Raw genomic sequence first — 11,168 nt, 5'->3', positions numbered from 1 at the left:
CATGTGGAAAAAATAACAAAGTGGGATTGCTTCTTCTTTAAAAAAGCCTTTTTAAAAATTTAAAGTAATGTAACATTGTACATGGTACAAAAAGAAAAACATCCTTCTTATAGCATCCCACCTACGTAGTACAATTTAAGAGAAGTGCTTTATAGCATATTGCAAATACAGACTGTCATCTCAAATAAATATCCTTTATTTTGTTGCTAGAAGCTGTTAGGTGTTTGTGTACTACAGAAAACACACTATAATAACACCCCTCTTCTGTTTCAACAACATGTTCCTTTGGATAGAAATATATAAACGGTGATAATAGGAACCAGTCTTAGAGAAAGCATTTGAGCGTAATACAGTTTAATTATATTAGGCAGTGTTTCTGATTTTTGATGGAAGATTAAGATGTGGGGGAAGTCATTCACTCTAGAATCAAAGAGGAAGTGACAACCTGTAAATAAAGGAACATATTGGGAAACGTGAGCTACTGAAAATTTTAACCAAAGAAAGCATGAACTTTTCTGTGTATTAAGAACAAATTTGAGTTCAGAAGGCCAAGTTTATGAAGGGCTGGTCTCATTGTTGCCTATGTTTTATGGTCTCAGGAATATCTGGATTGTTCTCGTGCTTTCTAAAACCTTTCCTCATCTGTTGGTTGAGAGTGTAAATATCCACGACAGTGGGCAATCCATTCATTCTACTTTTGGATTTAAGCTTTAAAGTGAAGTTGCCCTGGGAGAATATAGCACAATAATTTAAATTCAAACTAAGGCCTCCATTACTGATACCAGATCCTTGATTAGAACTGATTTGGGAGATGGATGAAGGGAGAACTGTAGGAAAGATCATAGTAAGCATGAGAAATCCAAACTGAAATTGAAGTTGTATATCATGATTTCTTAATAAAATTCAAATGGAAGCTACTTCTCTTCTAAAATGTCAATGTCATAAGTAAAAACTTTAATGTATGTGTGTGCGTAACATATCATGCTTAAAATATTTAGGAAAGGCAACTTTGTTCCTGAAATTGGCTGTATCCTTACTCCCCTTTTGCTAGCAAATTTCTTATCACACTCCATGATTCTGAGAATCATGCTGGATACCATGGAAGTGTTTAACAGATGCCCTTTGAAAGAGACAGAACACAAGTCTCCTCTTGCATGCCTGCGCCATGGACAGAGGTGGACAGCAACAGGCAGCTACTGTTTCTTGCTTGGAAGCTCTGGTGGTGAGCAGCTTAGTGTTGGTATGCCAATTTTGTTATTATTTTGTATAAATATGGGCATTGGTATTATACAATTGTCTCAACTTTAGCATATTTATCATACAATTTGTATCTGATATAGTTAGTATATGGTAAGTGACAAATGGTTTGGTGTCAGTTGTATAATGGGCAGAATTGGTATAAGAATGTTCCTTAACACTGGTTAAATATTGAGGAATTTGAAAGTAAGACTTGAACTTTTGGGGAAGGCAGAAAAACAACCTCAGCTTTGTCAAGGTCATGGAAAGTCAGTTCTAGAATACACATTTCAGGCAAAACCCATTTGTTGGGTCAAGTGCAGTTTAACCAGGTGCTGTGACCAGATGTTTTTCTCAGTTATACACTGTAGGTTTTGAGAGAAATTTCTCAATATCAGGTATGTAATGGTTTGGCCACAGAAATAAAAGGAAATAGTATTAAATGTTCTGCATAAAGGAATTAGAGTTGCGTCCTAATGAAATCCTGAGTATTAGGATTTGGAAGAGCGCACGAGTTAAAGGCATCCTGACTACCGGGTTTGCAAGAAGGAGCCTGGGAGTGGCTACTCACTCCTAACATGTAAAAGGCTAAACAGGCTGAAAAATCAGCAACTCTTCTTGGGTCTGTAAGAGAAGAGAGGACTCAGGGCAAACCGTGACCTCCGAGACGGGAGCGACAGTCAAATGCGGCAGTCACGGCTCACCTGAGCAGACTCACAGGTGGAAACTGCAGAGAGAACCAGTGCTGGAGGGAGTGGGGTGCGGAAAGAAAACCAGAACTGGAATTGATGAATTGCAGGAGGTTCAGTGTAGACAACTCTGAGAGTTAAAAACTCCAGAGGAACCCAGTCATGGGGGAGCCCCAACAATATTGTGAGATTTACCTCCAGGCACTCAGCCAGGTTCTCATAGTAAATATGGGAGAAAAATCCCTTCCTGCTTCCAGCAGGAGGAGGGAAAAGGAACCATTTTGAAATAGGCCAAAGCTCTAGGTTCTTTTTAACAAGGCCTGCCCTCAGGAGAACAGCTTAATTTACTGGGATGTTATCAGAGCCTAACCGACCTGAGCGAAGGGAAATACCAACTTGGTCCACTCTAGCCATCCTGTCCCAACTAAGCAGGGAGAAGAAAACTGAGACACTCTTAGGAAGTTCACAGTCCAGAGGCACAGGCTCACGAAAAGACTGAGACCTAATCACAGGACTCAGAGCCCTTCCGCTTCCCCCATACCTCACCATCACGTTACTAAAGGCCTGTTTCTAGCACTTCCTTTTACCTAGTGCAACAAGTCTGGAAAAATTACAAGGCATACCAAATGGATGCTAGACCACTGGTGAGGGGCTAATGCTGGCTCCAGGAAAAAGATAGAGAAGCTCTGAAATACAGCTGTAGCCATGGAAATGGACAGACGGGACAGCTGCCAGCAGCATGCAATAGATTTTGGTCTGTATAATGAACGCATCTTTTACTGATTTAGCTCAAAAAAGAGGCCTCAGATCATCATAGATGGAGCATTGTTTTTACAATCTGCAAAGCCATCATTTGTCATTACTTTTGTTTTCATGATGAAGGGGAGAATCAGAACACAGCTCTTTTACAGGAAGAGCATAATTTTGAATAGTTGATGTGTGTAATCTCAAACCAGACATTTAAAGTGTTCCTGTTTCCCTCAATAATCTTGTTATTTAGATCGGATACCTCTCTTTACATAAGGCTGTAAGCCTCTAAAATTTTTCTTTAAAATTTGGTGAGTGAGCAAGAACTTTTGTAGCTTGTTAATCTCCACGCCTACAATCTCAGTAGCATTGCCCTCAGAAATGTGCTGAATCCTGACACACCTTCTCTTCAGCTCAGTGGAGCTCACAGCTGGGCCAGTGTTAGGCTGCTGAACTGCATGGATTCTGTAGTAGGCAGAATTCCAAGATGATCTCCCACCCTTGAGTGTGGGAGGGACCCATATATATGCTGGGCGATCACTCTCATGATTGGGTTGTGTTATATGGAACAGTTGACTTTAAAAAAGAGAGATTATTCTAGTTACCTCACCTAATTGGGTGAGTCCTTAAAAGGAATGGGGCTCTTCCTGGAGAGGAAGATTCAAAGTCCGGGAAATTTGAAGCAGGAGAGGGATTGGACCTGAGAAAGATTCTCCATTGTTGGCTTTGAACATTGGGAGACCACGTGGCAAGGAGTGTGGGCAGCCTCAAGGGGCTGAGAACATCTCTCAGCTGGCAATCAGCAAGACGACGGCAACTTTTGTACTTCAACCTCAGGGAGCTGAATTCTGCCACAACCACATGAGCTGAGAAGAAACTCTGACCTCCAGACAAGAGTGCAGCTGGCTGAGAACTTGATTTCAGCCTTGGGAGACCCTGAGCTGAGATCCTCTTCGTGCTGTGCCTGGCCTTCTGACCTACAGAGCTGTAAGCTCATAAATGGGAGTTGTTTTAAGCCAATAAATTTGTGGTTTGTTAGATAGCAATAGAAACTAAAGCAGATCCTAAACTCGAAATTTGCCAATAAATCATGTTCTCAGAACTACGACCAAATAATTATCTCATAAACTAAGAGGAAGAAGGCCCTCTCCTCATTGCCTTGCTGGCACTGAGGAGCCACACGACTTCTCTGGATGTCAGCTTCCTCAGTCATAAACGAAGCAGCTAGGTAAGATCCTATCCCGTTTCCGTAGCTTGAACATTGTATAATTCTCTTCTGGCCACTTCTACCCATAACTGACAAAATGAAAGTTACTGCTGAAAGAGTAATTCCATTCTCTGCCTGCAGTATTGTGGGGGAAGGAGGAAGTGCAGTTGCTGGAAATAATGCTATCGTGCTTACTGAAGATACGGTTTTATCTTTCTATTCCTATTTCCCGGCATACTCACCTGTGCTACCCTCCTGAGACAGATACGGAAAACTATAGGTTCAGCATTCTGAGCAAACACTCAAACCCTTAAAGATGGCTTGGCCCTTGTTGAGGGATTTACTAATATAAGTCTTTTAAAAGTTAATTATGTCCTGTTTTAGGTCTATCATCTTTTTTTTTCTTAAGATTTTTTATTTTTTTCCTTTTTCTCCCCAAAACCCCAGTACATAGTTGTGTATTTTTAGTTGTCGGTCCTTCTAGTTGTGGCATGTGGGATGCCGCCTCAGCACGGCCTGATGAGCGGGGCAATGTCCTAGCCCAGGATTCAAACTGGCGAAACCCTGGGCTGCCACAGCAGAGCATGCAAACTTAACCACTCAGCCATGGGGCTGGTCCCTAGGTCTATCGTCTTAAGCAGAATCATCCTTACACTATTTTATTTAAAACAAAACAAACAATGCCAAACTGCACAGAAGAAGAAAACAAAAACAGGTCAGTTGATTGATTCAGGATATATTGTCTCTGCTTCACGGCAGGCCAAATACACAATTTATTTTCAGTGTAATGCTCTTTGGCTGCTGCCATGGGGAGAAAAAAAAACGTGTGAGATGCTGCTCACACCAACTCAGTACCGAGAAAGAATGACACCACCGTGGTTGTTGTACTAATTTGAAAGCCAGTCTTCCTGACTGTCAATAAACTGGTTTTGTTCTGCAACTTAATAGATATTAGTGACTCATTGCGTTTAGTGATTCCAGTTTTCCTATAAATGAACAAAATTTCCTGAATGCAATTCTAAGTTGTAATGTCTCTATACCCACCTCACTGTGATTTGGGGCTTCTATTAACACACAATCTTAAGAAGAGTCTTAGTATGTTTTGTTTATTCCTCTTTTTATCTTTGAAGACTAAGAGGAAATTTTTCTTTTTTAAATTATAGAATTGACTCAGGTTCATTGTAGAGATATTATTAATGCAGGCAAGCAAAAATAAATATATTCCATAGTCCTAATCCAGCACTCATTGAAGTGTATTTGCATGACCCTGAGAGTGAGTACCTTCTTAAAGTTTGCACCCTTGGCGCCTCACTCATCTCACGTAGCACTGAGACTGCTGCAATGTGCGTGTACTGTGTCACAAAGACAAATTTCTGTGTGTCAAAAAGTTTGCAAGACATTACTGCGGACAAGTGGTTCTCACACTGTAATATTCCCGAGTCTTCCGTGTACCTTGTTAAACTGCAGATTTTGAGTCAGTGGGTCTGGGATGGGGCCTGAGATTCTGCATTTCTAACAATGCTGCCGACTCCCAGGCTACACTGAGGAAATTGCAAGCCCTTTAAAGGATTCTGATATGTCATGTAATTTCAGAATCTCTATGCTTCTGTTAAAACACTGATTACTGGGCTCAACTCCCAACTCTCAACTGGTTTAGTAAGTTTAGGAAGGGGCTTAGGAATTTGCGTTTCTAACGCATTCCTGGGTGATGAGGTTGCTACTGGTCCAGGGACCACACTTTGAGAACCACTACAGTGCTCTGGGCCATTGGGCTCCCAACTTACTTCCCAAGCTAAAACTACCACTTTGTTAGTGGACTCGCATGATTTCTCTGAATTTCTTGCAGCACCTTTCGTTAATTTAAAAGCATATTTAAAAATATTTTCCTCTTATGAATATTTTAAGATAGTTTGAGGCTAGATGATTTTCCAGTATTCCATATTGCTAGAAATGGAACAAAACTCTTATTTCTTTTACTTGATGGCTCAGTGTTTGTCTCAACTCAATTCATTTTATTGAGGAGCTGCAGGGTTCATTCTTAATTTTTCTTAGTTAGAAAGCTAATTTGGAATATTTTAGTTATACATATAATATCCTATTTTTCCTTAACTTCAGTAGCTTTCAGGGAGGGGAGGAGCATATCATACATGCAAACTGCCATCTTTACCAGAAGCTTGTGGTTTAATTTCTGATTGGTCTTCTTAAAACCTAGAATTTTCTATTCAGCCTCTCTATCAAATACATAGTGATCAGTAAATGCATATTAAGTGAAATAGGGAAGATGTTCAGTAATTTAAAAATTGCAGTGAATCTTGAGTTAAGATAAAGAACATTTTATAATTTGTCAGTAAAAAAGTCTAACATAAGTCAGCAATTCAGCATTCACAGGCATTCGGCATATTGATCAGTAAGGAACAGAACTGAGTTCAAGGACTCCTCTATAATGCCAGTGCCCATCACAGAGCCTGAAGCCCAGTAGGCATTTAACAAATGTGTGGCAAAAGAATGGTGTTTGAATGAATGAACTAACGAATGACACAGAAAGCAGTGCTGGCCACTACAGTAAAATGTTGGCATGTCTGGATCAGATGTGAGGTGGATCGCAACACATTTTTTTATTATTAATAATAGTTAAAATTCTAAGGTTTTGAAATTTAAAAAGGGGAAAAGTTAAGGTGAAAACAATAGCATCACTTTTATCCACTTGCATTCCCTCGAGCACGAGTCTTTCGAGGGTAGCGTGACTGAGAATCATTCATAATCTTCAGAATGTCCTGACTGTTTTGCAGCCCTCCATCTAGGATCGGGTCACACGTTTTATGAATATCACGCATCTTGGTCCCATGGTGAAGTTCTTTTTGATAACCACTGAAATATGTTTTTCCAGTTGGCCTAATGATTTATAATATAAATCATAGAGGAAAATAGTTCTAGTATATTTAAAACTGAGTGGTAATTGTTTATCATATATTACATAAATGATTTGCTATTTGAAAAAATATTCTTCTTAAGTTTCACTAGTTTCTAAAATATTTGGACAAATATTTGCTGGAAATTTTTCTTCCTTTGTTTCTTCTATTAAAATTAAGACAATGACATCCACAAGCTTGTAAGAAATTCTTGTAAAGTTTTGGAAGAGTGAAGGGACATGACATTCTCTCGTACATTATGACTATAATTTTGCGGAAAACCTTCACAATCTAAGATGCAAAGTGAAAAGAAAAATGAGATAGACATATTTTAAAGTAAACAATAAGGGCTTTTAAATATTCTTTATACAATTGTTAGTTAATAGAACTTTCTGAAAGTATTTAGAAAAACCAAAAACTACCAGGATTAGAGGGAAGCCACAAAGTTGATCCATTTTCTGGGTCAACTGTAAAGTGAATACTTCAACTATTACTGAACAATAGAAAAAAATCTATGGTTAACGTAGGAAGATGGTACACATAAAATATAGTCCATCCTGGACATTAAGGGAAAGACACTGGCATATCTTCACTAATGTGTGACTTTGAACACACAGCATTAATAATACGTCATGAGGATGATACAAGAGAAAGTATTCTAACCATTTAGGAGCATAGATAAGATCCTTTTCTGAGCCATCTTACGCTTTTTAAAAACAGGGTGTTCCTTTGTTTGTTCCATGGTATGTCACTGCTGGGTATTATGTCAGAGATGCTCATCCACTCTTTGAAGTTTTTGCAAGGCTATTTTCTATAGTTCAGAAGCACTGGCATATTTTTCATTAATAAAAAATTCTAGTCCTCTTGATGTGCTTGTTTGCTATGAAATAACTCTTTAAAATGATAATCTAAGGCTTTCAAGTTGTTAGTCTGATCTTACTTCAAACTCTTGTTGAATTGCTGGCAACTCAGAAGTTCCAGTATGTGGTTAATTAGTACTTCATTTCCACTGAGCTTTTGGAAAATACACCACCACATATCCTTGCACACTGTTGGTGTGCAACATTTCTATAGTGGTGCAGCCACTATAGAAAAAAGTACGGAGATCTCCCTCCCAAAAAAATAAAAATTGGTAATACCATATGATCCAGAAATCCCACTTTTGTGTATTTATCCGAAAGAATTGAAATCAGAATCTCAAAGAGATATTAGCACTCCTATGATCATTGCAGAACTATTCACAATAGCTAGGATGTGGAAACAACTTAAATGTCCAGAAAATGCCTTGCACCTGGAATAATGCTGGCATATAGCGGGTGCTTATAACTGCTGAATGGGGGAGGGGAATGAATGAGTGAATGAATGAATAAAAGAGGAAGTGGCATGTAATCTAAGTTTCGATGATGGAAGGATCTGGTTATGGGAAGAGAAAGAAGTTAAATTTCAAGAACCAGGATCATGCTTGTGAGACTTAATTTGATCATTCTAATTCAGTTCTTTTCCAGCTGAGCAATAACAGCCTCCATGTGGTCCCAAACCTCCCTCTCCACACCATCCTGTCACAACTACTTGATGAACATAAAGGCAAATGCAGTCCCAGAAACTAGGGAACATCTGTTGAACTATGATCCACCTAGCAAATGAGTGCTGTCCTTTTCAAAGAGTCACCTTGAGATTTATGCACTTAGTTCCATGATGTTGACATTATTCAGTATACACTTAGAATGCTGAAAATTTCCTCCAGAATCTATATCAACTCTTTTTGAACATCCACAATGGTTACTCTTTTTTTTTGGTGAGGAAGATTAGCCCTGTGCTAACATCTGTTGCCAATCTTCCTTTTTTTGCCTGAGGAAGATTGTTGCTGAGCTAACATCTGTGCCAATCTTCCACTATTTTATGTGGGATACCACCACAGAATGGCTTGATGAGTGGTGCTAGGTCCCGTGCTGGGGATCCGAACCTGTGAACCCTGGGCCACTGAAGCGGAGAACGCAAACTTAACCATGACACCACCAGACAGGCCCCCACATGGTTACTTTTTTATCCTTTAAGAGTGGCTTTGATCTTTGGGAGTCCTGATATTTCCTCCACTTAAATGTGCAAATAGATCAATTCAGCAACGTTATTATTGAATATTTAAAGAGGCACCACAATTACATCCCAAGAATATTTGCTCTACATGATGACAAAGCATACAAAAGGAAAAGGAGACTGATTTAGATGGTTACATTATCATTTTATTTAAATAAACCCTCAACTACCCACTATAATGTAAAGGCATATTTTTTCAGCAACAGAACATCAATTTTTACTATAATAATTTAAATTTTTTAAATTGTATTTTATTATCATAAGAATACAACATGATATCTACCCTCTTAACAATCTTTTTTTTTTTTTTGGTGAGGAAGATTGGCTCTGGGCTAACATCTATTGCCAATCTTCCTCTTTTTGCTTGAGGAAGATTGTTGGTGAGCTAACATTTGTGCCAATCTTCCTCTATCTTGTATGTGGGATGCTGGCACAGCGTGGCTTGATGAGTGGTGTAGGTATGCGCCCAGGAACAAAAGCCAGGCTGCCAAAGTGGAGCCCGCTGAACTTAACCACTACACCACTGGACCATCCCTTAACAAATTTTTAAGTGTACAATACATTATTGTTGATTATAGGTATGGTGTTTATACAGCAGATCTCTAGAGTTTATTCATCTTGCTTAACTGAAGCTTTATGCCCATTGACTGGTAACTCCCATTTCTCCCTCCCTCCAGCCCCTGACACCCACCATTCCACTCTTTGATTCTATGAATTTGACTATTTTAGACACTTAATATAAATGAAATCATGCAATATTTGTCTTTCTGTGACTGGTTTATTTCACTTGTCCTGTCCTCAGGGTTCATCCATGTTATAGCATATTGCAGAATTTCCTTCTTTTGTAAGGCTTAATAGTATTCCATTGTGTGTATATACCACATTTTTTCTTTATCCATTCATCTTGGTTCTTGAAGCCTGCCTTCTTTATCTTCCCATAACCAGATCCTGCCATCATCAAAGCCTAGATTAATGACAATTCCTCTTTTATTCATTCATTCATTCCTTAGTTTTTTTCCCCATTCAGCAAGTATGAACATCTTCTATGACCCAGCACTGCTCCAGGTGCAAAGGGTTACCAGAGAACCAGAGGGAAATGGTCTCTGCCATCACATGGCTAATCATACTTTATCTGTATTTCTGTAACAGCAATTACTACAGTTTAGTTATTTGGGCATATCTTATCCTCCTATGAGATAGTGGGGGTTTTGATGTCAGTATCATTGCCTAACTCACTTATCACAACGTTTTAGACCTAAAAGACAATTGAAGGGCTGGCTGGTAGCCTAGTGGTCAGGTTTAGCGCCCTCCACTTCGGCAGCCTGGCTTTGGCTCCTGGGCGTGGACCTATACCACTGGTCAGTGGCCATGCTGTGGTGGCGACTCACATACAAAATAGAGGAAAATTGGCATAGATGTTAGCTCAGGGCTAAACTTTATCTCCAAAAAAAAAAAAAAAAGATAATTGACCATGATGAACGAATGAATGGACAAGTGAGTGAATAAGTTGGTGAACGAATGAGTCAGTATTTCTTACCTATTATGCTTGAATAATGCAACATAATTTTTACCTATCTGAAACAGTACAAAACAAACTCAACTTCCATCATTGTGGGTTGGAGTCACATGAAATATTTGGGTACCAAAGAAGCCATTACAATGGAATTTTTAAAAAATCATTCAGAAGATTTTCTGTGAAGTTATAGAATACATTTTTGTAGCCTAACCTAATTGAATCAGGATTGAAAAACGGTTGCAAATGCAGAACGATGTATTTACCTAATAGACTGAATACCTATGCAGAAGACGCCATGAATGTGTGTGAGGGGAGAATACCATTTTATGAAATAGCAATAGGGGAATTTTTTTAACTTTCCCCAATTTTTTTATGCTAAATAATAACTCAATGAAGCAAAAATTAGAAATTATCTCTATACTTTGGTTTATTTTAGAAAATAGTTTTCTTACTTGTGTATAAACTAGCTTAGAGGGAAGAGATTGTGTAGGCAAGCATTTTACAGAATTGAGATTAATACACACAAAGTTTAGGGAACTGAGGAAAAGTAATATCTGCTGGAAAGGTCCTCTCTTGAGGTGGCTTCCCTTCTATCTGAGGAGCTGTCAGTGTGAGTTGGGTTTATTTCTTTCTCTCTTTAGCTTTTAATTTCTTCCTGTACTTTTTGCCCCAACAACTGTCTTCTTTTCTTTCTTATAAGCCTGAATTATTTTTGTGTAAATTATTTTTGTTCATGAGCAGATTCACTTAAAGAGTTTCTATTAGAAGGT

The sequence above is a fragment of the Equus asinus genome, chromosome 1 (genome assembly GCF_041296235.1).
Source record: "Equus asinus isolate D_3611 breed Donkey chromosome 1, EquAss-T2T_v2, whole genome shotgun sequence".
In the NCBI taxonomy this organism is placed as follows: Eukaryota; Metazoa; Chordata; class Mammalia; order Perissodactyla; family Equidae; genus Equus; species Equus asinus.
This window is presented reverse-complemented; position numbering follows the sequence as displayed.